Source organism: Bos indicus x Bos taurus, chromosome 11, assembly GCF_003369695.1.
Source record: "Bos indicus x Bos taurus breed Angus x Brahman F1 hybrid chromosome 11, Bos_hybrid_MaternalHap_v2.0, whole genome shotgun sequence".
Lineage (NCBI taxonomy): Eukaryota > Metazoa > Chordata > Mammalia > Artiodactyla > Bovidae > Bos > Bos indicus x Bos taurus.
This window is the reverse complement of record NC_040086.1, coordinates 64,744,389-64,771,258: the sequence shown is the minus strand read 5'-3', so window position 1 is coordinate 64,771,258 and position 26,870 is coordinate 64,744,389.

Genomic DNA, 26,870 nt, shown 5'->3' with positions numbered 1-26,870 from the left:
AAGGGTATAGTTTAGCTCTAACTCTTTGTATACCTTTCATGGACCACTTCCCCTTGAACAGTCTGCAGTATTTTAACCACTTACTAACCCTATAACCTGAGGTAAGTACAGTGAGATGGTAACCAGTCTCTCATGATTTTGTGAGTCACATATGTTTAACGTGTGCATTTTCTTCATAAGGGAAGAGGCCGTTTCTATCAGAACTATAAGGTTAATGTATTCCTTCCTTACCAATCTCCCACTCTCCAGATACCAACCAATCCTTCTGGGAAAAAAGCTTTTATCTTATCAGAGACCTATACTTTGGGGATAATGCAGCAATATTTTATTATTGCTGCTAATACGTGCATGTGGCTAGAGACAGAGTATCGCTTTGTTCTATGAAAACATAAACCTTAACAGTCAGTTTAAGTGGCTTCTTTCCTTTGGCAGCTGCCTTTGCAAAGGTCTGAAAGTGCCTAGGCCTAACTGGAGACCTTGGAAGAGACTCTTGCCCATAAAGAGAAGAGAAAAGAAAGCTATTGCTACCTAAGCCCCCTACAGCCAAACATGTCCAAGTACACGATTTGTCCAAGTATGGTAATAGCCTCAGTCACTCTGAATTTTAAAAGGCGACAAACTGTTAACAATGATAATGCCTGGGCTTAAAAACGAGTGCAGAAATAGATTAAATGGACTGGCATATACAAAAATGTGTTTTTCTGGCTAAATCTTTGTCTTAGTTCCTCCTCCATTCACATCAACTGTACTTCTTGTAATAAAAACTTGGACTGGAGCACTAATCCATATTTATATTATCCTGTTATGCTATATTATGCTGAAAGCAACCCAATTTGCTAATAGCTTGTTACTTTCTAGCAGCATTTCCCCCAGGTCTAATACCATTCAATTCTTTCTGAAGGTTGCTTTCTCCAAGGGATACTGATGGAGAGCTGGACTGACTCTCACACATTCAATTTCTAAAGTATTCTTTCAAATGTCTTCTTCCTGGGGAATAACATAAATAGGGAACCACAACAACAGCAAAAGTGAGCAGACAGAAGAAAGTGTGTATTGCATCCCAGAGGCATACTAATATAAAACCATTGACTAAAAGGCCGGGCCAAACATTCATATAAGTCTCTTCGGAAAATAATTGATTGTTTCTCCCACTGTGGAGAATTCAGATCATTTCTTAATGCCACCCCAGACATACTGAATCAATCAGGAAGGGCCAGGTTATGACAGAGTAACAAAAGACACCTCAGATCCCAGTGGCTTAAGACACAAGGGGTATTTCTTGCTCTGACTATGTATCGTGCTCAGGTTGACTGAGGGCTCACCTCCACTTCACCCCACTCTGGACCCCAGATGTGCAGAGCTTGCACTATATGAAATGTTGCTGATTGAAGAAAAAAGGAAGTGATAGCAGTGAATCACATGTGGGCTCTTAAAGCTTATAACCAGAAGTGATCCTCAAGACTTCCTCTCATATTTCAGTGATCAGAGCAAAAGCCATATCTAACATAAAGGAAGCAAAAGAATATTCTACCAATTATCTTAAAGTAGCAACAGAGAAATGTTTAGTGAACAATAGATACTAAAATATATCTTAACAGTTCCCAGAAATGTAATCCTCCCAAGATGGAGGGTGGGCATGAGTCTTGAAACAGTTTACTTTTTAATGCTTACTAAACTCTACGTTTAATTCTGATGAAAAAAGTGGGGGACAGATGAACAGACTCATTAAACCAGAAGCCAACTCTGGGGTTGACATTGTGAAAGGATGGTTATTACTTCCAGATCTCTGAATAAATTTTCAAAACAATGTAATGATATGAACCCAATGATACTGATAATTTTAGAACTCTAGCTAGTAGACTTTCATTTCTCATACACAGACAAAAGTGAGCATTTCCAAAGGAAATTTTATCTTCTGAATTAACATATACCAAAATATTTCCAGCTTTTGGTGCAAAGCAAAATTATTCATTATTTTTAAGGAGCTAAGAAAAGAAAATATTGTAACTGGGAACTTTAAAAGATGAATGTGAAAAGCCAAAATGCTATAAATGTTCTCTGTATGCCAGAAATGTCTGAACTTTCCATTTTTACTAAATTACATCTAATGTAAGCACATTTGGCCTTTTCCTTGCTTCCTCATACTATGATATTCCAATCAAACTATTTTAATATAAACTAAATCTTGATCCAATACTATTATCTCAACCCAAAGCTCATTTTAAAGCAGCGTAACCTTTAATGAGATATATGTACAATGGGTACGAACAGTGATATACCTAAAAACCTGTTTCTCCAGAAAAGTAAAATATATTTAATATGTTATTTTATCATCACCTTCACATTCCAGTTGCCATGCAATTAGAGACAGTAGTCTACATGAGTTCTCAAGGAGTGGGAAGCTTCTGCTATAGAGCTTCTGATTCCTCTCCTGCCTTCTTTAACAGAAGACTTGATTTTCCAGGAAAAGAGGGAGAGCGCTGGGGCCCATGAAGTATCACTGAAAGTAGGCAGCAAGGAGAGAAAAGAAATAAACTCCAGAAATGAATATTCTGTCCAGCTTCAATACTAAGCAAGTGCACTTGCTCAAGGGCAGGCATCAGCGAACTTTGTAAAGAGCCAAGTGGTGGATTTGCTTGTCTGTTTAAGCCATGCAGTCTCTGTTGCAACTATTAACTGTGCCTGTAATAGTATGAAAACAGCCATAAACAATACACAAACAAGCATGGTCCTGTTTCAATAAAACTTTATTTATAAAAACTGGAAACATATTCTGCCCACGGGCGAGTGTTTGCTGATCCCTGCTCTCCAGAAGAAATACAAACTAGTGCTTGAATCATTGATGTGGCCATCAGTCTGCCTGGCTTCTCATGTTCTTTTATATCCACTTGTGTGCATGCTAAGTTGCTTCAGTCGAGTCCGACTCTTTGCAACCCTATGGACCATAGCCTGCCAGGTTCCTCTGTTCAAGGGATTCTCCAGGCAAGAATACTGGAGTGGGTTGTCATTTTCTATGCCAGAGGATCTCCCTGACCCAAGGATGGAACTCATGCCTCTTATATCATCTGCACTGGCAGGCAGGTTCTTTACCACCAGCACCATCCGTGAAGCCCATCTATGTGCACTCTACTACAATATCAACATGCTGAGTTTTGCCTAGCATCTTCTGCAAAACGTCTCTCTTGAGCAGAACGTCTATCCTTTTCTCTGAGAGCTAAGGGGGAACATTAAAGTTTCCTGTTCCACAGATGTGTTTATACCCAAGGAAGAAAACCTCATCATGTTTGCTTAATCTAGTTAATGACATCACAGTGCAATGAACTGATTGTGAGGACTCTCAACCTCATCATCTTCCAGCTATGCATCCTTGGAGTATGGAGTGAACTTCCCAAAGTTTCTGAATCCTCATCTCCAGAATAAGCATAATTACTTGCTCTACCCACTTTACAGTACTATTAGTAGGATTAACTAAGATAATGGTTATATGACCCGTTCTATAAATTGTAAAGCTGTTTACAATATTATGAGGTCATAATTGCCATAATGATTGACATTACAGGTTTTAACCAAGCTAGATAATAACGTTTTTGTTTCAAGCACTAAATAGAACAGCTCTAAGCCAATATTAATGTGCCTGATAGATTCAAAAAGCGTTTATCAAACCAAGGCTTTGCAGATGACTACTCTGTAAGATTTTCATATTTATGCCATTAAAAAGGTATTCCAAGTGAGTCTGAAAATATGGCAATTGTGGAAGAATAATTGTTAGAACTTTTAGAATCCTTACTTAAAAATTGGCAGACTGATTAGATAGCAAAATCAGAAACATGAACAATATTTAGAACAAAACATTCCCACAAGTGTCATATAGAGCCCCATACTGAGGATAAAGTACTAGGAATGGAATCAAATTTGAACATGTCAGGAATGATAGGGATGAAGAAAAGAAGGTCCAGATAAAAGTGGGAAGGGAGACAGAGTCAGGAATCTCTGAAGACAAGCCAGAGTACTTTAACAGCTGACAAAAACAACAGAAGATAGAAGATCTATGAAGTTAGAAAGCTGTCTAGATCAAGCCTCTTTATAAAAGTTCAAGAAAACTAATTTCACATCAGAAGGATTCACAGAAATGTACTCTACGCAAAGTTAGCATAGGAGAAAAAGAGAATGAGTAGAATATGATTACTGCAGAATATAAAATCATGCCAGAGAGGCATATTCAAAAAAATAGATCAGAATTGTAGCATTCTACTCCAAAATGAGCTAAAAAGACTTTAAGAAAATGATACATGACATGAAAGAATGCATTATCAAAGTAAAAACTCAGAAATGTAACAGACCTCAAGAAAAAAAAGAATTTTTTAATCATGAAAACTAAACTATTTTTAAGATGGCTGATTTCAGAAATGGAGCAGGAAATATAAGATGTGAGATCAGAAATTCTTGATATACCAGAAAGCAAAAAAGCTCTCAAAAATTTGCAGACATGTTAAAAGGACTCAGGACACAACTGGAAGAGGCTGTCAGAGCCAAAATATGCAACACGTTGAAGTTCAATATTATCACTATTAAAATCATAATGAATTGAAATCTAGCAAATATATTTTTATGCCTGAGTTCATAAAGATATTTATCCAATAAAAGCATTTCAAGTTACAAAATAGGGGAAAAGCTAAATTAAACAGATTTCTGTGGGACTTTGAGCTAATAACATGTACTGTCAGACTTTAAAGGGGAAGATAAACTAAGTATTATCAAGCCTAAGACTCACTTTTGTTTTTTATACTTTAATATCTGTGAAATCAGGCTGCATCTTCCCATCAACAGCATCACATAATTTATATTGTAGTGCTTTCTCTTACTTAGTAGAACATAAAATAATGATGCATCTTATACTCAAAGGTCTCTGAGATTTGGTGAAACACAATGGTATCCTTCTTTTTCATTCATTCTGCCACCAAGACATTTTCCACAGTGCCCAAATATTAACAGTTCTCAAAAATATGCTTTGAAGAACACCAGCTCAGGAAATGCTGTATTTGAATAAACCACACATTTACCTTCAAAATCTCCCCAAACTCTTCTAACATACACACATTTTATTTCTCCACCTAAAAAATACACTTTCTTTTTTGGTCGTTTATCTCTTGACCACTCTTCCTACATCACTGGGCCCATTGTGGGCAGTGACCACATCCTATGTATCTTTCATGACTCAACCCAAGCCTAAGCAGTCTTTTAAAAGTGGTCAATTTTGGTTTTAGTTTTGTTTGGGGGTTTTTTTCTTCTTTTGTTTTTTGGCTGTGCCACACAGCTTGTGGGAACTTAGTTCCATGACCATGGATGGAACCTGGACCATGATAGTGAAACCACAGAATCTTAACTGGACTGCCACGGAATTCCCAAAAGTGGTCAGTTTTGAATGGCTGATTGTTATAATTCATTTGCTGTTGAAATTTCCCTTAAAATGGATATATTGAAAATATGGACTTTATCTCCATTCTTTTCAAAATTTCTTTTATTATGCTATTCTAGGATCTAAGAGGTCTGGACTCATGAATTCTTGAATGGTACCTGGGTCATCTGATCCAAAATATGTCCCCTATCACAAGGCACCTTGACAATGCTGGAGAAAGCCCATCCTTACAGAGAGGCCACTAAATTCAGATTTTGTGGATGACAAAAGAAAAAGACATTTTCAGTGAGAGACCCAATAAAAACAAAACATAGAGTACCAAAAACCAAAACAGTAGCTTCTGCACACAGCCCATACTCCTAAAGACACACAATAGAACACCAAGGAAGCTGACCTCCACCACCTCCCCACCTGTTCACCACACTCGTTAGCTGCTGGCAGTGGCATGGGCACAGGTGCCAGCAACAGGGCCACTGTGGAAACAATTGAAGCTTTTTCTTTTTGAAAGTCACATCTAGAAAGTCATTGAAGAAGAAGGGTTTTTTCCCAAACCACAAGAGCAAGTCAGACAACATGTACCCGGCCTGAAGTATGGCCTCCTGCCACCGGTTTCTGCTCCAGGCACTGGATTAAGAAGAAGATTATCTTAATTCTAGGTCAGCTCTGGAGGTTATAGGAAGAAAGGATGAAGAAACAGATAGATGATAGATGGATAGATTAGATAGATAGATAGACAGCCCTTGTATCTACATGGATATATAATAGACATAAGAGCATATTTCTGTCGTTTCTTTTTGTTGTTGTTGTTAAATATTTATTTATTTGGTTGGGCCAGCGTTAGTGCAGTCACACAAGATCTTTGTTGAGGTATGCAGGATCCTTAGTTGTGGCATGCGAACTCTTAGTTGCTGCACGTGGGATCTAGTTCTCTGATCAGGCATCAAACCTGGGCCCTGTGCATTGGGAGCATGGAGTCTTAGCCACTGGACCACCAGGGAATTCCTTCTTTCTGCCTTTTCTGCTCCATCAAACAATTCTACTTCTGTTCCTTGGGGCAGGTACAACCAGCCCCAAAGGAAAGTGTTCTGTCTGCCTGTCTTACTCCTTTTCCCTTGCCCTCTTCTCTTCTCGCCTCTCTGATTCTCTCTAAACTAAAAAAGGAGAAGAAATGGTGTTAAGGGTTTGACAGGAACAGCTGGAGCTGGTGAAAAAACAATTACTTATTTTTCCTACTTCAGTGCCTGTTTCAAGAAAAACCTAAAAATTGAATATATGTGGAAGTGACCATATCCAGTGAGGAAAGTATAAACAGGGAAAAGGCACTGGGCTGAGGGTCCCAAGTTTGAGTTCTGATTCCAATATTCCGTCAGAACTTTGAAGCAGGTTGATATTAAAAAAAAAAAAAAAAAAGCCCTAAATATGCCCCGGGCAACTCAATACCTTGTTTTATCATGAGTACAGAGCGTGCCTCCACGTGGCCACACAGCACTCATCCGAAAGCATCTTGGGAGCACTGAGCCTAAGGTGGCTTTCTGGACTCATGAGTGTTTGCCCTGCAGACGGAGGACAGTGAGGGGGCCTAAGTGTGCGTGGCAGCAGTGAGGTACCCACGCCCAGTCCTGGAGGCCAGGCCAGGGTCATTGACATGGACAATTTCAGATTCCCAAGTACCCAGGACTAGAAAAGAAGATGTGGGATCTATGTGGCATATCCACTTGGCCCCACATATCCTGCCCCATGGTCAGGGCATAACAGAGGACAGCCAAGGTGAGGCCCTCTAAAGCCTGGGCCCCAGGGCAGAGCCTGTCCTGTCCTGACTTAAGCAGAACAATTCAACTCTCTAATCTCCCATCTCTTAAACACGTGTTCTCTAAAAGTCTCCTGGGCATCACAGACAAAAGCGAATTCTCTCTTTCTTCCCCATTCCACTTTGAGATGAATACCGCTGTACAGTGGGAATATGTATGTGTATGCCCACCAGGGCTTGCTTGTAGTTTCCCGAAGGTAGGAACAATGCCTCGTACCTTTTTATAGCCTTTTCACTACCTAATACAGTCCCAAGCATATTAGCAGGCATAAAAATGCATGTCAATAAATGTTGATTTTAGAACTCTGTTTCAAAATTGTCTAATATATTTTTGCCTACAATATGTAAAAAGTGTGCTGCTGCTGCTAAGTCACTTCAGCCGTGTCCGACTGTGTGACCCCATAGACGGTAGCCCACCAGGCTCCCCCGTCCCTGGGATTCTCCAGGCAAGAACACTGGAGTGGGTTGCCATTTCCTTCTCCAATGCATGAAAGTGAAAAGTGAAAGTGAAGTCGTTCGTTCATGTCCGACCCTCAGCGACCCCATGGACTGCAGCCTATCAGGCTCCTCCATCCATGGGATTTTCCAGGCAAGAGTACTGGAGTGGGGTGCCATTGCCTTCTCCACAAAAAGTGTGCTATGTACATGCATATACAGAGACTACAGATAGTTTCCATCCCAATTGCACTAGCAGGTTACTAGGCTCACTCTTACTTTCTGGAATCAACTCCTTGCTAGACCCATGCCTAATACACAGTGTAGCTCGTTGTCTATTTTTTCTGATCGAATTTCACAGAGTGGTCTGGTCCTTTAAGAGCTTTTGAAATGGAACAATTTCAGTTGTGCAATAGTCCCAAATATCTGAGTTTACGTACCAATAAGAGGAGCTTACAGTTTCTATATTTTCTGGTTTCACAACATAGTATACCTATTTCAATGAGTAATTTTTGGCTTTTACCAAACTGGTCTTTATTTAAAGCTTCTTTTTATCTAAAACTCTAGAGCACTATATTGTGGGACATGACATGTGCTAGAAAACTCAACCATATAAGTGAAAAAAAAAATCATGCTAACAGAAAAAGCACATATTTCTAGGTTGAATATCTGACCAGAAAGCAGAAATAAGGTAAAATTGTTCATAGTTAATATCTGCATGTTAGACCCTACCAAGCCAGTTCCCCATCACCAACATTTATTTTTTCTTTTTTTCCTAATAGGTACAGAATATCAAGGCACCAAGTCAATTTTCCCTTTACACAAGTAGAATTAGCTTTCCACCCTCCTCCTCCTCCATCCCCACATTAACCATCTCCCCAGCGGCTACACACAAGAACCATTTATATTTACATTAAAAATGATTTGGCCTATGTACACTGCATTGTTTGACAGGAAAGATGGATGTTCACTTATAATTAAGTTTCAGCATAAATGACATCATTCTGGAAGATAAGAGTTCCCTTATTCCCTCTCTGCTGGTTTTCTCATAGGATACCAGGGGGTTGGTAGTGGGGGGCATGTACACAGATTTTAATGATTTTTCTAGGCCTTCTCAGCAGCAGACAGTTCTGCAGCATTTCAGTTACCTCTGAAACTCTGAAGGAAATTTTTCCTATCTAATTCAGCAGATATCCATTGGTTCTCTGCTTTTGCACCAAGAAGACGGAGGAGTGTACAGCCTCGCCATTCAGAAGTATGGTCTGTGAAACAGCAACGAAGGCATTACCTGGAAGTTTACTAGAATCGAGGATTTTGTGGTCCCTTGGATCTGTGGAATCAAAATCTGTATTTAAGGAAAAAAAATAAAGATCTCCAGATGATTTTTCTGCATGCGACAGTTTGAGAAATGCTAGTGTAAGAGACATGCCTATGTGCAATGGGAAGCTTTATGAATCAGGTGCATTGTTTGGATTTTTCTCTGCCTTTGTACATCAGAGTTTGAGAGCTAAGTTTTCAGACTTTTGTATATTCATTTCCCTTACTGTAGTAGAGCTATAAAATTATTTTTTGCCTTGTCTGGTGGGCTACAGTCCATGGGGTCACAAAAGAGTCAGACACAGGTTAGCGACTAAACAATTCTCACATTACTCTGTGTGGATACCCTAATCTTCCCAATCAAGTTATAAGGCAGAAACCGTACCAAAATAAATTATTTCACCTTTATTATGTGCTGAATACATTTAAGATATTATACCAGATACTAGGAAGATGGTGTTACAGAGATATATAAGGTGTCATTGAAAGTGAAAGTGGAAGTCGCTCAGTCGTGTCCAACTCTTTGCCACACTATGGACTTAATAGTCCATGGAATTCTCCAGGCCAGAGTATTGGAGTGGGTAGCTTTTCCCTTCTCCAGGGGATCTTCCCAACCCAGGGAAAGAACTCAAGTCTCCTACATTGCAGGCGGACTCTTTATCAGCTGAACCACAAGGGAAAGGTATCGTTACTGCCAACAATAAGTATTTCTTTGGTTTTTACTTACTTGTTTCTTGTACTTCATCATCACTGGACTGTAAACTCCAACAAGACTGGGATTGTGTTTTCACTGTTGTTCTTGCAACTCCTTTCACAATGTCTAGCACATATTAAATGCTCAATAAATATGTATTCAACAGATGGATGATTTTACAACTTGATGGAAAACATACGATGCATATACAAATATCTAAAAGCCTAGCATAGAGAATAAGTGCCATACAACCATATTGTTCAGACTTCTATCCACGTCTGTAAAACTGATCTGCCTAAAAAAGAGCTGGATCAATCATTCACAAACTCTTAAAAAACAGAAGAGGAGGGAATACTTTATACCTCATTCTATGAAGCCAGTGTTCCTCTGATACCACAACCAGGCAAAGACATCCCAAAAGAGGAAAACTAAAGAGCAATATGCCTTCTAAATATACACACAAAAATCCTCAACACAGTGCAAGCAAACCAAAGCCATCAACATATAGAAAGGATTATAAGGCATGACCAAACCGGATTTAGGGACTCCCTGGTAGCTCAGCAATAAAGAATCCACCTGCAATGCAGGAGACCTGGGTTCGACCCCTGGGTTGGGAAGATCCCCTGGAGAAGGGAATGGCTACCTGCTCCAGTATTCTGGCATGGAGAATTCCATGGACTGTATAGTCCAAGGAGTTGCAAAGAGTTGGACGCGACTGAAGCAACTTTCACTTCACTTCAAACAGGATTTATTCCAAGAATACAAGATTGGTTCAACATATGAAAACTAATTAATGTAATATGCCATAATATTAAATAAAGGGGAAAAAAAAGACATGATCAACTCAATGTAGTAAAACTAATTGACAAAATACAACATTCTTTTGTGATAAAAAAAAAAAAATTCAACAAGCTAAGAATAGATGGGAACTTCCTCAACCTAATAAAGAGCATCTACAAAAAACATTCAGCTAATGTCATATTTAATTATAAAAGACAGAAATATTTCCCCCTGAGATCAGGCACAAGCAGTCTTATCATTTCTATTTGTCATTGTAGTAGAAATTCAAGACAGACAATTAAAAGAAAGGAAAGGAAAGGAAGAATGAAAAAAAAAAAAAGAAAACATCCAGGTTGGAAAGAAAGAAGGTTGTATTTATAAATAACATGATCTTATTTATTGAAAATCCTGAGGAATTCACAAAACAACTTATAGGAACCGAAGAACAAGTTCATCAAGATTGCATGGTACAAGACCAATTTATAAAAAGAAACCGTGTATCTGTACACGCACAATGAATAATCTGAAAATGGAATTAAGAAAACTATTCCATTTAACATAACATCAAAAATAACATACTTAAGGATAAATTCAATAATAAAAATGCAACATTTACACTGAAAACTACAAACATGATGAAAGAAATTAAACAAGACCTAAATAAATGGAAAGACATCCTTTGTTCATGAATTGGAAGACTTAATATTGTTAAGATTACAATGCTTTCCAACTTCACCTAGAGGTTCCAACAGTCTTTATCAGATCTCAGCTACTTTTTTTTTTTACAGAAATTGATAAGCTGAAAAATATTCATATATTACTAGAAACACAAGGGAACCGGAGTAATCAAAACAATTGTTAAAAAGGACAAAATTGGGTTTCTTCCCAATTTCAAAACTTCCTATAATGCTACCATAATCAAAATTGTGTGGTAGTGCAATAAGGTTAGACATACATCTAGATCAATGGAACAAAACTGGGTGTCTAGAAATAAACCTATACATTTATAGTCAACTGATTCTTGCTGAGACAATGATGAGGGTGGATCCAAAGCACTTATGGTAGGCATAAACTGAAAGAAAGAGAAAGGTGTAATGAACATCAATATGCCCAGCATCCACCACTGACAATTATCTTGTTTTATCTGTACTTCCTACCATACACTTTTTGTTGTTCAGTCAATAAAGCTTGTCAATTCTTTGCGACCCCATAGACTATAGCACAACAGGCTTCCCCGTCCTTCACTGTCTCCTGGAGTTTGCTCAAATTCATGTCCATTGCATCACTGGTGCTATCTAACCATCTCATGCTCTGCTGCCTTCCTCTCTTTTTGCCTTCAAAATTTCCCAGAATCAGGGTCTTTCCCAATGAGTCGGCTCTTCACATCAAGTGGCCGAAAGTATTGCAGGTTCAGCTTCAACATCAGTCTTTCCAATGAATGTTCAGAGTTGATTTCCTTTAGGGTTGATTCATTTCATCTCCTTGTAGTCCAAGGGACTCTCAAGAGTCTTCTCCAGTACCACAGTTTGAAAGCATCAGTTCTTCCATGCTTAGCCTTCTTTACAGTCCAACTCTCATATCCATACATGACTACTGGAAAAACCACACCTTTGACTACACAGACCTATGTCAGCAAAGTGATGTCTCTGCTTTTAAATATGCTGTCTACATTTGTCACAGCTTTTCTTAAAAGGAGAAAGCATCTTTTAATTTCATGGCTGCAATCACCATCCACAGTGATTTTGGAGCCCAAGAAAATAAAATCTGTCACTATTTCCACTGTTTCCCCATCTATATACCATGAAGTGATGGGACAGGATGCCATGACCTTCGTTTTTTGAATGTTGAGTTTTAGGCCAGCTTTTTCACTCTCCTTTCACTTTCATCAAGAGGCTCTTTCGTTCCTCTTCCTTTACTGCCATTAGAGTAGTATCATCTGCATATCTGAGATTGTTGATATTTCTCCTAGCAATACTGATTCTAGCTTGTGATTCAGTCTGGCATTTCACATCATGTACTCTGAATGTAAGTTAAATAAGCAGAATGACAATATACAGCCTTGTCATACTCCTTTCCCAATTTTGAACCAGTCTGTTGTCCCGTGTTCAGTTCTAACTGTTGCTTCTTGTTCTACCTACCGGTTTCTCAGGAGATAGGGAAGGTGGTCTGGTATTCCCATGTCTTGAAGAATTTTCCACATATATCATATGCTTAACTCATTTTTGGTCTTCCCTGGTGGCTCAGACTGAAAGCATCTGCCTACAATGCGGGAGACCCGGGTTCAATCCCTGGGTTGGGATGATTTCCAAGAATGGAGAAGGAAATGGCAACCCACTCTAGTATTCTTGCCTGGAAAATCCCATGGATGGAGAAGCCTGGTAGGCTAAGTCCATGGGGTCACAGAGTTGGACACGACTGAGAGACTTCACTTTCACTTTCTTTCACTTAACTCATTTTTAATGTATTATTTAAATTTTTTAATTGAGTAAGAGATTGTTCCATAGTGCTTTACAAGTTTCAAAAGTTGCACTCACATGATTTCATAATATTCCGTAATAACCCTTTTTAATCCCCTACCCCTGTGGTACCCTTAAGGTACTCTCCCTTCCCTCTATTCATTCAGTTCAGTTCAGTCGCTCAGTCATGTCCGACTCTTTGCGACCCCATAAATTGCAGCACGCCAGGCCTCCCTGTCCATCACCAACTCCCGGAGTTCACTCAGACTCACGTCCATCGAGTCAGTGATGCCATCCAGCCATCTCATCCTCTGTCGTCCCCCCCTCCTCCTGCCCCCAATCCCTCCCAGCATCGGAGTCTCTTCCAATGGGTCAGCTCTTCGCATGAGGTGGCCAAAGTACTGGAGTTTCAGCTTCAGCATCATTCCCTCCAAAGAAATCCCAGGGCTGATCTTCAGAATGGACTGGTTGGATCTCCTTGCAGTCCAAGGGACTCTCAAGAGTCTTCTCCAACACCACAGTTCAAAAGCATTAATTCTTCAGTGCTCAGCCTTCTTCACAGTCCAACTCTCACATCCATACATGACCACAGGAAAAACCATAGCCTTGACTAGATGAACCTTTGTTGGCAAAGTAATGTCTCTGCTTTTGAATATGCTATCTAGGTTGGTCATAACTTTCCTTCCAAGGAGTAAGCGTCTTTTAATTTCATGGCTGCAGTCACCATCTGCAGTGATTTTGGAGCCCAAAAAATAAAGTCTGACACTGTTTCCACTGTTTCCCCATCTATTTCCCATGAAGTGATGGGACCAGATGCCATGATCTTCGTTTTCTGAATGTTGAGCTTTAAGCCAACTTTTTCACTCTCCACTTTCACTTTCATCAAGAGGCTTTTTCGTTCCTCTTCACTTTCTGCCATAAGGGTGGTGTCATCTGCATATCTGAGGTTATTGATATTTCTCCCAGAAATCTTGATTCCAGCTTGTGTTTCTTCCAGTCCAGAGTTTCTCATGATGTACTCTGCATAGAAGTTAAATAACCAGGGTGACAATATACAGCCTTGACATACTCCTTTTCCTATTTCGAACCAGTCTGTTGTTCCATGTCCAGTTCTAACTTTTGCTTCCTGACCTGCATACAGATTTCTCAAGAGGCAGGTCAGGTGGTCTGGTATTCCCATCTCTTTCAGAATTTTCCACAGTTTATTGTGATCCACACAGTCAAAGGCTTTGGCATAGTCAACAAAGCAGAAATAGATGTTTTTCTGGAACTCTCTTGCTGTTTCCATGATCCAGCGGACGTTGGCAATTTGATCTCTGGTTCCTCTGCCTTTTCTAAAACCAGCTTGAACATCAGGAAGTTCACCCTCTATTCATTGGTAACCACTAATTTGTTCTCCACATCTGTGAGTCTGCTATTTTGTTTCATTCATTAATTTGTTGTATATTTTTAGATTCCAGATATAAATGGTATACTGTATTTGTCTTTCTCTGTCTGATATTTCACTTAGCACAATGCCTTCTAAGTCCATCTCTGTTGTGACCAGTGGAAAATTTTCATTCTTTTTTTGTGGTTGAGTAGTATTCCCTTGTAAGTATATACCACATCTTCTTTTTTTATTCATTCATTTTAATTTCCATTGAATTTTGAAGTAAACCCCAGAGATCATGTCACATTATCTACACATATTTCAGTAGGGAATCTCTAAAAGATAAGGGCTCTTTTTAACAAAACCCCAATTATGACAACCTTAAAAGATTTTATTTTTTCTGATCTCTTGAAAAAAGAGATTTTATTTAAAATCATCTTTCAATTACGTCTTCCTCTGGAATTTTTGAGACTAGCAATGCAATTTAATCAAAGACAGATGCCTTAAAATCTAATCTACATTTACTTATGACCTTAATTTGATTGGGTCTGTTGGTTCTAGGAGGAGAAAAAGACAAAAGACTCAAAAACCCACAACAACAAAATACCAAAAAGCAAAACCCCTCACTTCTTAGACTTCTTGAAAAAGAAGAGATAGATAAAATAAGTCATTGGTCACATTCCCATTTTTCACTGTTAATAACTACTTCATGTTTCCCATAGTAGTTTTTTAACAAGTCCCAATATTTTAAAATTGTGATTCAAATACTAGGATTTCACATTTTAGACAATAGGAAATTTTTTTGTTAACTACTTGGAATGATTCTTAACCTTCCAACTCAAAATCTATGGAACATGTCTGCATATTTGCACTCAAAAAATATAAAGTAATCTTTTAATGAATTGTGATGCGTTCTGGGATTATCTGGTGCCTTTGTTGACATACATCTGATTTTTGCTGTCTATACCAAGCATCAAGCTTCCCTCTGGAGGTACATTCAAGTACCTATTAGAGATGAGAGGGTGTGTTTAATCCAAGTTTAGAAACCACTAATGCTCCATAGGTATAGGGTTACAAACCAACTTGAATCTTTTGGTGCTCAACTTTGTTTGTTCTTGGCAAAGCTCGAAAAACTTAACAGCGCTCGAAAGATTTCTTGGACATGGACTTTAAGAAAGAGTATTTTGATGAGTAAAGCATAAATGAACCAGAACCCATATGGATCAAATTTTCCTCAAAATGCACATGGGTTTAATAATTAATGGAAAAAGTGCTTCTAGCATGCATTTGGGGTTTTATCAAACCCCAAATATTCATAAAAAAAAATAGTCTGATAGGTTCAAAGAATCCAAACTCTGATTTGATGCACCCACATTAATATCTCTTGATGTTGAATAAAAATGAGAACTATTTAGGTATAATGGAAAACAGAGGCAGAACTTGTTAAAAAATTATGTGAATGAAAGAAAATAACATCAATGCCACAAAGTTCATCTTTGTTCATATTTGTTTTCTTAAATCCTTCTTTTGGGAATATCCAAGAATCTTTTAACTATATCTTAGCATATTAAGAGTTCTCAAAGAAATTATTGATTGCAGTTGAAAAAGAAAAAAAAATACTGAATGAAATCCTTTGAGATACATAATATGTCATGAAATTTTCTAAGTTATTTGCAAATGTTTCTGCCAGTATCAATAAACCCCTAAAATTACAGGATAAACTGCATTAATTAAAGAAGTTCCTGGAAGCTGTGTTTTTGAATTCACGGTGGCACTGCTGTGTATCTTAGCAAAATTGAATCTTACCTCTTTACCACTAAGGCAATTATGTTCCGCTATAGGGACAATTTTTTCTCAGCAGAACCTCAACATTTAAACTTTATGTGCCCTTTATTATGCTTATATCTTAATAACTCCCTTAACTTTGAAGAACTTTTTCTAATTTCTAACTTTACATTTTTTCTAAGTTTTTCTCTTGAGCATATGATCCTTCTACAAATCTTGAATCAATCACAAATAAAAACGGCACTGTGTTTTCTCTTTTATTATTATTAAATGTATTTAAACTAAGAAACAACATAAATAATTTGTCCATTTTTCTCACCCCACATCCTACACCCACAATCACCCATATATTCTTTGTATCTACAAACTTGGTGTTTTTAATATACAGATATTCTTAGATTTCACATTTAAGAGAGATCATATGGTATTTTTCTTTTCCTGTGTGACTTACCTCACTTAGGATAATGTCTTTGAGGTCCATCCATGTTGTTTAAAATTGCAGGATTTCATTTGGTTTAAGGCTAAATAATATGTGTGTGTGTGTGTGTGTGTGTGTGTGTGTGTGTATGATTATGCCACAATTTCTTTATTCATTCATCCATTTATGGACCCTTGGGTTATTTTCATGTCTTGCCTATTGTAAACAATGATCCAGTGAACACAGCAGAGCAGTGTTTTCATGTTCTTTGGCTAAATACCTGGAAGTGAAATTGCTGGATCATCAGTTCAGTTCAGTTCAGTCGCTCAGTCGTGTCTGACTCTAGAGACCCCATGAATCTCAGCAAGCCAGGCCTCCCGGTTCATCACCAACTCCTGGAGTTCACTCGAACTCACGTCCATCGAGTCAGGGATGCCTTCCAGCCATCTCATCCTCTGTTGTCCCCTTCTCCTCCTGCCTCCAATCCCTCCCAGCATCAGAGTCTTTTCCAATGAGTCAGCTCTTCGCATGAGGTGGCCAAAGGACTGGAGTTTCAGCTTTAGCATCATTCCTTCCAAAGAACACCCAGGGCTGATCTCCTTTAGAATGGACTGGCTGGATCCTCTTGCAGTCCAAGGGACTCTCAAGAGTCTTCTCCAACACCACAGTTCAAAAGCATCAATTCTTCAGCGCTCAGCCTTCTTCACAGTCCAACTCTCACATCCATACATGACTATTGGAAAAACCATAGCCTTGACTCGACAGATCTTTGTTAGCAAAGTAATGTCTCTGCTTTTGAATATGCTATCTAGGTTGGTCATAACTTTCCTTCCAAGGAGTAATCGTCTTTTAATTTCATGGCTGCAGTCACCATCTGCAGTGATTTTAGAGCCCAAAAAAATAAAGTCTGACACTGTTTCCACTGTTTCCCCATCTATTTCCCATGAAGTGATGGGACCGGATGCCATGATCTTCGTTTTCTGAATGTTGAGCTTTAAGCCAACTTTTTCACTCTCCTCTTTCACTTTCATCAAGAGGCTCTTTACATTTGTCTAGACATGTCTTCCTTGCCTCGTGTGAAATTAATTTTTAATAGCTTAAAAAGAGCTCTCTGAATGGTTCCAAATGCAAACTTTGAAATTGTTGAATAACTTAATAAAGATGCATTTCATTCCTGGTTTACCAAAAAAAAAAAAAAAGAGGCTCTTTAGTTCCTCTTCACTTTCTGCCATACAGGTGGTGTCATCTGCATATCTGGGTTATTAATATTTCTCCCAGCAATCTTGATTCCAGCTTGTGCTTCTTCCAGCCCACCATTTCTCATGATGTACTCTGCATATAAGCTAAATAAGCAGGGTGACAATATACAGCCTTGATGTACTCCGTTTTCTATTTGGAACCAGTCTGTTGTTCCATGTCCAGTTCTAACTGTTGCTTCCTGACCTGCATATAGGTTTCTCAAGAGGCAGATCAGGTGGTCTGGTATTACCCTCTTTCAGAATTGTCCACAGTTTATTGTGATCCACACAGTCAAAGGCTTTGGCATAGTCAATAAAGCAGAAATAGATGTTTTTCTGGAACTCTCTTGCTCTTTCCATGCCCCAACAGATGTTGACAATTTGATCTCTGGTTCCTCTGCCTTTTCTAAAACCAGCTTGAAAATCTGGAAGTTCAAGGTTCACATATTGCTGAAGCCTGGCTTGGAGAATTTTGAGCATTACTTTACTAGTGTGTGCTGCTGCTGCTGAGTCACTTCAGTCGTGTCCGACTCTGTGTGACCCCATAGACTGCAGCCCACCAGGCTCCTCTGTCCCTGGGATTCTCCAGGCAAAAACACTGGAGTGGGTTGCCATTTCCTTCTCCAAGGCATGAAAGTAAAAAGTGAAAGTAAAAGTCGGTCAGTCGTGTCCGACCCTCAGCAACCCCATGGACTGCAGCCTACCAGGCTCCTCCGTCCATGGGATTTTCCAGGCAAGAGTGTGAGATGAATGCAATTGTGCAGTAGTTTGAGCATTCTTTGGCATTGCCTTTCTTTGGGATTGGAATGAAAACTGACGTTTTCCAGTCCTGTGGCCACTGCTGAGTTTTCCAAATTTGCTGGCATATTGAGTGCAGCACTTTCACAGCGTCATCTTTCAGGATTTGAAAGTGCTCAACTGGAATTCCATCACTTCCACTAGCTTTGTTCATAGTGATGCTTTCTAAGGCCCACTTGACTTCACATTCCAGGATGTCTGGCTCTAGGTAAGTGATCATATCATCATGATTATCTTGGTCGTGAAGATCTTTTTTGTACAGTTCTTCTGTGTATTCTTGCCACCTCTTCTTAATATCTTCTGCTTCTGTTAGGTTCATACCATTTCTGTCCTTTATCGAGCCCATCTTTGCATGAAATATTCCTTTGGTATCTCTGATTTTCTTGAAGAGATCTCTTGTCTTTCCCATTCTGATGTTTTCCTCTATTTCTTTGCATTGATTGCTGAAGAAGGCTTTCTTATCTCTTCTTGCTATTCTTTGGAACTCTGCATTCAGATGCTTATATCTTTCTTTTTCTCCCTTGCTTTTCGCTTCTCTTCTTTTCACAGCTATTTGTAAGGCCTCCCCAGACAGCCATTTTGCTTTTTTGCATTTCTTTTCCATGGGGATGGTCTTGATCCCTGATGTCACGAACCTCAGTCCATAGTTCATCAGGCACTCTATCTATCAGATCTAGACCCTTAAATCTATTTCTCACTTCCACTATATAATCATAAGGGATTTGATTTAGGTCATACCTGAATGGTCTAGTGGTTTTCCCCACTTTCTTCAATTTAAGTCTGAATTTGGCAATAAGGAGTTCATGGTCTGAGCCACAGTCAGCTCCTGGTCTTGTTTTTGCTGACTGTATAGAGCTTCTCCATCTTTGGCTGCAAAGAATACAATCAATCTGATTTCTGTGTTGACCTTCTGGTGACGTCCATGTATAGAGTCTTCTCGTGTTGTTGGAAGAGGGTGTTTGCTATGACCAGTGCATTCTCTTGGCAAAATTCTATTAGCCTTTGTCCTGCTTCATTCTGTATTCCAAGGCCAAATTTGCCTGTTACCCCAGGTGTTTCTTGACTTCCTACTTTTGCATTCCAGTCTCCTATAATGAAAAGGACATCTTTTTTGGGTGTTAGTTCTAAAAGGTCTTGTAGGTCTTCATAGAACCGTTCAACTTCAGCTTCTTCAGCATTACTGGTTGGGGCATAGACTTGGATTACTGTGATATTGAATGGTTTGCCTTGGAAATGAACAGAGATCATTCTGTCATTTTTGAGATTGCATCCAAGTACTGCATTTTGGACTCTTTTGTTGACCATGATGGCTACTCCATTTCTTCTAAGGGATTCCTGCCCGCAGTAGTAGATATAATGGTCATCTGAGTTAAATTCACCCATTCCAGTCCATTTTAGTTTGCTGATTGCTAGAATGTTGATGTTCACTCTTGCCATCTCCTATTTGCCTACTTCTAATTTGCCTTGATTCGTGGACCTGACATTCCAGGTTCCTATGCAATATTGCTCTTTACAGCATCGAACCTTGCTTCTATCACCAGTCACATCCACAACTGGGTATTGTTTTTGCTTTGACTCCATCCCTTCATTCTTTCTGGAGTTATTTCTCTACTGATCTCCAGTAGTGTATGGGGCACCTACTGACCTGGGGAGTTCCTCTTTCAGTATCCTATCATTTTGCCTTTTCATACTGTTCATGGGGTTCTCAAGGCAAGAATACTGAAGTGGTTTGCCATTCCCTTCTCCAGTGGACCACATTCTATCAGACCTCTCCACCATGACCTGCCTGTCTTGGATGGCCCCACGGGCCTGGCTTAGTCTCATTGAGTTAGACAAGGCCGTGGTCCTAGTGTGATCAGATTGACTAGTTTTCTGTGATTACGGCTTCAGTGTGTCTGCCCTCTGATGCCCTCTTGCAACACCTACCGTCTTACTTGGGTTTCTCTTACCTTGGTCATGCGGTATCTCTTCACGGCTGCTCCAGCAAAGCGCAGCTGCTGCTCCTTACCTTGGACAAGGGGTATCTCCTCACCACTACCCCTGATGACCTTGAACGTGGAGTAGCTCCTCTAGGACCTCCTGTGCCTGCAGGATCATATGCTGGATCATATGGTTGTTCTATTCTTAATCTTTTAAAGAACCTCCATACAGTTTTCCATAGGGACTGCCCAATTTACATCCTCGCCAACAGTGTACACACGTTCCCTTTTCTGCAGTTTCTCATCAGCACTTGTTATTTCTAGTCTTTTTGATAATAGCCTTTTTAACAGATGTGAGGTGATATCTCATTGTGGTTTTGATTTGCATCTCTCTGATGATTAATGATGTCCATGTACATGTATTAGTGATCTTTGTGTACTTGTTGGCCATCTGTATGTCTTTGGAAAAATATCTATTCAGATCTTCAGCCCATTTTTTTTTCAGATTGTCTGGATTTTTGCTATTGAATTATATGAGTTCTTAATAAAATTTGAGTATTAGCCTCTTATCAGAGAAAAGACTTATAAATATTTTCTCCCATTGAGTAGGTTGCCTTTTCATTCTGTTGGTTTCCTTTGCTATGCAAAAGCTTTTCAGTATGATGTAGTACTTCTTGCTTATTTTTTGCTCTTGTTTTTGGTGTCAAATTCACATCATTAAGATTTATGTCAAGGAGCTTCCTGCCCAAGTATTTTTAATAGGAGTTTTATGGCTTCAGGTCTTGCATTTGTGTATAGTGGAAGTAGTGGTAAGTTTCATACCTTGCATGAGGTTGTCCAATATTTCTAACACCACATTAAAAAGTTGCCTTTTCCTCCCTGTACATTCTTTCTCATACATTAATTGGCCATATATGTGTGGGTTTATTCTGACCTCCCTTTTCTGTCCCATTGATCTATGTGTCTATTTTTATGACAACAGTACACTATTTTCATTACTATAGCTTTGAAATATTGCTTGCAATTAGAGAGTATAATCGCACTGACTTTATTCTTCTTTCTCAAGATTGCTTTGACTATTGGGGATCTTTTGTGATTCCATACAAATTTTAGAACTGTTTGTACTAGTTCTGTGAAAAATGTTGTTGGACTTTTGTTACAGATTGCATCTGTAATTTGCTTTAGGTAGTGTGTACACTCCAGTACTCTTTCCTGGAAAATCCCATGGGTGGAGGAGCCTGGTAGGCAGCAGTCCATGGGGTCGCTAAGAGTCGGATACGACTGAGTGACTTTACTTTCACTTTTTACTTTCATACATTAGAGAAGGAAATGGCAACCCACTTCAGTGTTCTTGCCTGGAGAATCCCAGGGACGGAGGAGCCTGGTGGGCTGCCGTCTATGGGGTCGCACAGAGTCGGACACGACTGAAGTGACTCAGCAGTAGAAGTAGTAGTGTGAACATTTTAACAATATTATTAATATTCTTTCTAATCCATGAGCACAGAAGATCTTTCCATTTATTTGTGTTGTCTTCAGTTTATTTTATTAAAATCTTATAGTTTCCAATATAGAGATCTTTCACTTCCTTGGTTAAATTTATTCCTAAGTATTTTATTCTTTTTTGATGCAATTATAAATTGGATGGTTTTCTTAACTTATCTTTCTGAGCATTCATTTTTAGTTTATGGAAACAATAGATAATTTGCGTATTTTGTATTTGCAACTTTACCGAATTTATTAGTTCTGATAGAGTATTTAGAGCTTTCTATATATGAATAATATCATATCATCTGCACACAGTGACAGTTTTGCTTCTTTCTTTCCAGTTGAGATTCCTCTTGTTTCTTTTTCTTGCCTAATTGCTCTGATTAGGACTTCCAATAATACCTCATATGGTGTGTGCTTACTCTTTGTGATCCCATGGACTGTAGCCTGCCAGGCTCCTCTGTCCATGGAATTTTTCAGTCAAGGATATGGAATGGATTGCCATTTCCTACTCCAGGGGATCTTCCTGACCCAGGGATCAGACCTATGTTGCTTGCATCTCCTGCATTGGCAGGCAGATTCTTTATCACTAGCTCAACCTGGAAAGCATAGGATTTCCAATACTATGTTGAATAATAACAGTGAAAGTAGACAGGCATTCTTGCTTTGTTTCTGACATTAGAATAGTTTTTCAGCACTGAGTATAATGTTAAGTTGTATTATTGTAATCATCCAATGGACATGAGTTTGAGTCAACTCGGAGTTGGCAATGAACAGGGAGGCCTGGAGTGCTGCTGTCCATGGGGTCGCAGAGTCGGACACAACTGAGCGACTGAATTGAACTGACTGATAATGTTAAGCGTTGGCTTATTATATATGGGCTTTATCATGTTGAGGTACATTCCCACTATACCTCCTTGTTGAGAGTTTTCATTATAAATAGATATTAATTTTCTCAGATGTTTTCTATGCATCTATTGAGATGATTATTTTATTTTTATCATTCATTTTATTAAGATGGTTTATCACATTGACTGATTTTTGGGTGTTAAACTATCCTTGAATCTCTGGGATTCACAAATTCCACTTGCTCAAGGTATATGATCCCTTTAATATATTGTTGAATTCGGTTTGTTAATATTTGTTGAGGATTTTTGCATCTATATTCATCAGAGATATTAGCCTACAACTTTTTTCTCATAGTGTCTTTATCTGATTTTGGTATCATGGTAATGTTGGTCTTGTAAAATGAGTTTAGAAGATCTCCTTCCTCATGTATTTTTTTGGAAGAGTTTGAGAAGAATTGATATTAATTCTTTGAATGCTTAGTAGAATTCACCAGTGAATCCATCTGGTCCTGGATTTTTATTTATTTGGGAGCTTTTGAGTACTGATTCAATCCTCTTAATAGTAATTAATCAGACTTTCTTTTTCATTATGAGTGCATCCTGGTAGGTGGTATGTCTTCAGGAATTTAACCATTTATTCTGGATTATTCAGTTTTTTAGCACATAATTGTTTATAGTAGTCTCTTATGACCTTTTGTAGTTCTCTGTTGTCTGCTGTAAGTCACTCTCTTTAATTTCTGATTATATTTGAGTCCTCTCTCATTTTTTCTTGAGAGTCTAGCTAAAAATTTGTCAATTTTATCTTTTCTAAGAACTAGTTCTTAGTTTCATTGATTTTTTTCTATTTTATTTTTAGTCTCTATTTCACTGATTTCTGCTCTAATCATTGTTATTCCCTTCCTTCTACTAACTTTAGGCTTTTGGTTCCTCTTTCTCTAGTTCACTGAGGTGTAAATTTAGATTATTTTTTCTTTTTAATTCATTTTTTTATTGAAGGTTAATTGCTTTAAAGAATTTTGTTGTTTTCTGTCAAACCTCAACATTAATCAGCCATAGGTATACATATATCCCCTCCCTTTTGAAACTCCCTCCCATCTCCCTCCCCATCCCACTCCTCATGGTTGATAGAGCCCCTGTTTGAGTTTCCTGAGCCATAGAGCAAATTCCCATTGGCTATCTATTTTACATATGGCGATGTAAGTTTCCATGTTACTCTTTCCATACTCTCACCATCTCCTCCCCTCTTTCCATGTCTGTAAGTCTATTCTATATGTCTGTTTCTCCATTGCTCCCCTATAAATAAGTTCTCTGGTACCATTCTTCTAGATTCTGTATATATGTGTTAGAATACAATATTTATCTTTCTCTTTCTTATTTACTTCACTCTGTGTAATAGGGTCTAGGTTCGTCCATCTCATCAGAACTGACTCAAATGAGTTCCTCTTTATGGCTGAGTAGTATTCCATTGTGTATATGTACCACAACTTCTTTATCCATTCATCTCTTGATGGACATCTAGGTTGCTTCCATGTTGTAGCTATTGTAAATAGTGCTGCAATGAACAATGGGATACATGTGTCTTTTTAAATTTTGGTTTCCTCGAGATATATGCCGAGGAGTGGGATTGCTGGGTCATATGGTGGCTTTATTCTTCGTTTTTTAAGGAATCTCCATACCATCTTCCATAATGGTTGGATTAATTTACATTCCCACCAACAGTGCAAGAGCATCCCCTTTTCTCCACACCCTCTCCAGCATTTATTCTTTGTAGATTTTTTGATGATGGTCATTCTGACCAGTGTGAGGTGATATCTCATTGTAGTTTTGATTTGCATTTCTCTAATAATAAGCAATGTTGAGCATCTTTTCATGTGTTTGTTAGCCATCTGTATGTCTTCTTTGGAGAAGTGTCTGTTTAGGCCTTTCCCCCACTATTTGATTGGGTTGTTTGTTTTTCTGGCATTGAGTTGTATGAGCTGCTTGTATATTTTGAAAATTAATCCTTTGTCAGTTGTTTCATTTGCTATTATTTTCTCCCATTCTGAGGGTTGCCTTTCACCTTGCTTATAGTCTCCTTTGCTGTGTGAAAGCTTTTAAGTTTAAACAGGTCCTGCTTGTTTACTTTTGTTTTTATTTCCATTACTCTAGGAGGTGGGTCATAGAGGATCTTGCTTTGATTTATGTCATCAAGCGTTCTACCTATGTTTTCCTCTAAGAGTTTTATAGTTTCTGATCTTACTTTAGGTCTTTAATCCATTTTGAGTTTATTTTTGTGTATGGTGTTAGGATGTTTTCTAATTTCATTCTTTTACATGTAGCTGTACAGTTTTCCAATGGCATCCCACTCCAGTACTCTTGCCTGGAAAATCCCATGGATGGGGGAGCCTGGTAGGCTGCAGCCCATGGGGTCTCCAGGAGTTAGACACAACTAAGTGACTTTATTTTCATGCCTTGGAGAAGGAAATGGCAACCCACTCCAGTGTTCTTGCCTGGAGAATCCCAGGGATGGGGGAGCCTGGTGGGTTTCTGTCTATGGGGTCACACAGAGTCAGACACAACTAAAGCGACTTAGCAGCAGCAGCAGTACAGTTTCCCCAGTACCATTTATTGAAGACGCTGTCTTTGCCCTATTGTATATTCTTGCCTCCTTTGTCAAAAACAAGGTATCCATAGGTTCATGGGATTATTTCTGGGCTTTCTGTCTTGTTCCATTGGTCTATATTTCTGTTTTGGGGCTAGTACCATATTGTGTTGATGACTGTAGCTTTGTAGTATAATCTGAAGGCAGGAAGGTTGCTTCTTCCAGCTCCATTCTTCTTTCTCAAGAGTGCTTTAGCTATTCTAGGTTTTTCGTATTTCCATATGAATTGTGAAATTTTTTGTTCTAGTTTTGTGAAAAATCCTACTAATGCTCCTGGTTTTCCCCCTAGTTCCTTCATCCACTGAGTTTTGGTTGGTTCTATCCATTCGTTTCCACCGGTCAGGTACTCCTGTCTGCTCTCAGCTGGTGTTCTGCACGCACTTCTGTGTCCAAAGGTGTATTCCTGATGTATCCGTGGAGAGAGATATACTCCATGTCAACCTACTCCTCTGCCATCTTGTTCTTCTAAAGTTAAATTTTTTAAAATACTTTTCTTGTTTCTTGACGTAGGCGTTTATTGCTATATACTGTGTTTTCTTTATGTAGTCTGGAAGATTACTATAGAAAATAATATTTAACATATTTTTAGAAAATGAACATGGAAATTTATATAACTTTCAGCTAACTTTGAGTAGAATACATTAGAACAATAAAATTTAGACAAAAGTATCTCATCCTCTACCTCTTTTCTAAGCAACTGAATTTTTTGAATTATTTTATATTCAGTTTATATTCCACACAAAGAAGTAATGATCTCTTTTTTTATACTTGCACACCTATAAAAATGATATAAAAGGAACAATTTAATATTGCATCAAAGGCACTGAACTGAAAGAACTTTCTTAAGAGACAAAATATTTTCATCATGAAAAATGAAAATATAGATTGTTGCTACTGTTTTTAAAAAAAAATTAAAGAAGTGGGGAAAATTTACCATCTTTCCTAATAGAAGTAAAGCTTGGTATCTTGTGAAGAACTCATCTGGGTATTTCTCTGCTACATTTTTTTTGACCTGTGGGTCAGCAAGTCAGCTATCACAACCTTAAGAAGTGAGCCCTCAGAAAGGATTTCCCTAAAGATGGAGGAAGAACTCTATGAATAGGATAACACTGTTTTGACCAAACACAGTTGCTTGGAACCATTTATGAATGAACCATAAATGGAATTGAATGCTATCCCCAGTTTAACTTTTTTCCCTCCTCACATTCTTACACACCAAAAATCCTATCATAAGAGGCAGCCGTGTAAGTTGCCAGAAGCCCAGCAAAGACGTATTAACGATATGACCCTTTATGGTGCAAGTTTATTTATATTCAGTGAAGTAGGTTACTGACAATTTGGCCATTAATTTTCTGTTTATAAATCGTATTTTCCTTGTGTAGTCACTTCAAGACTTTGACATTCACAGTCGTGTTGAAAGAAACAAGTTTATTAAAGAAGGCAAAAGAAAAAAAGATTGGTCCT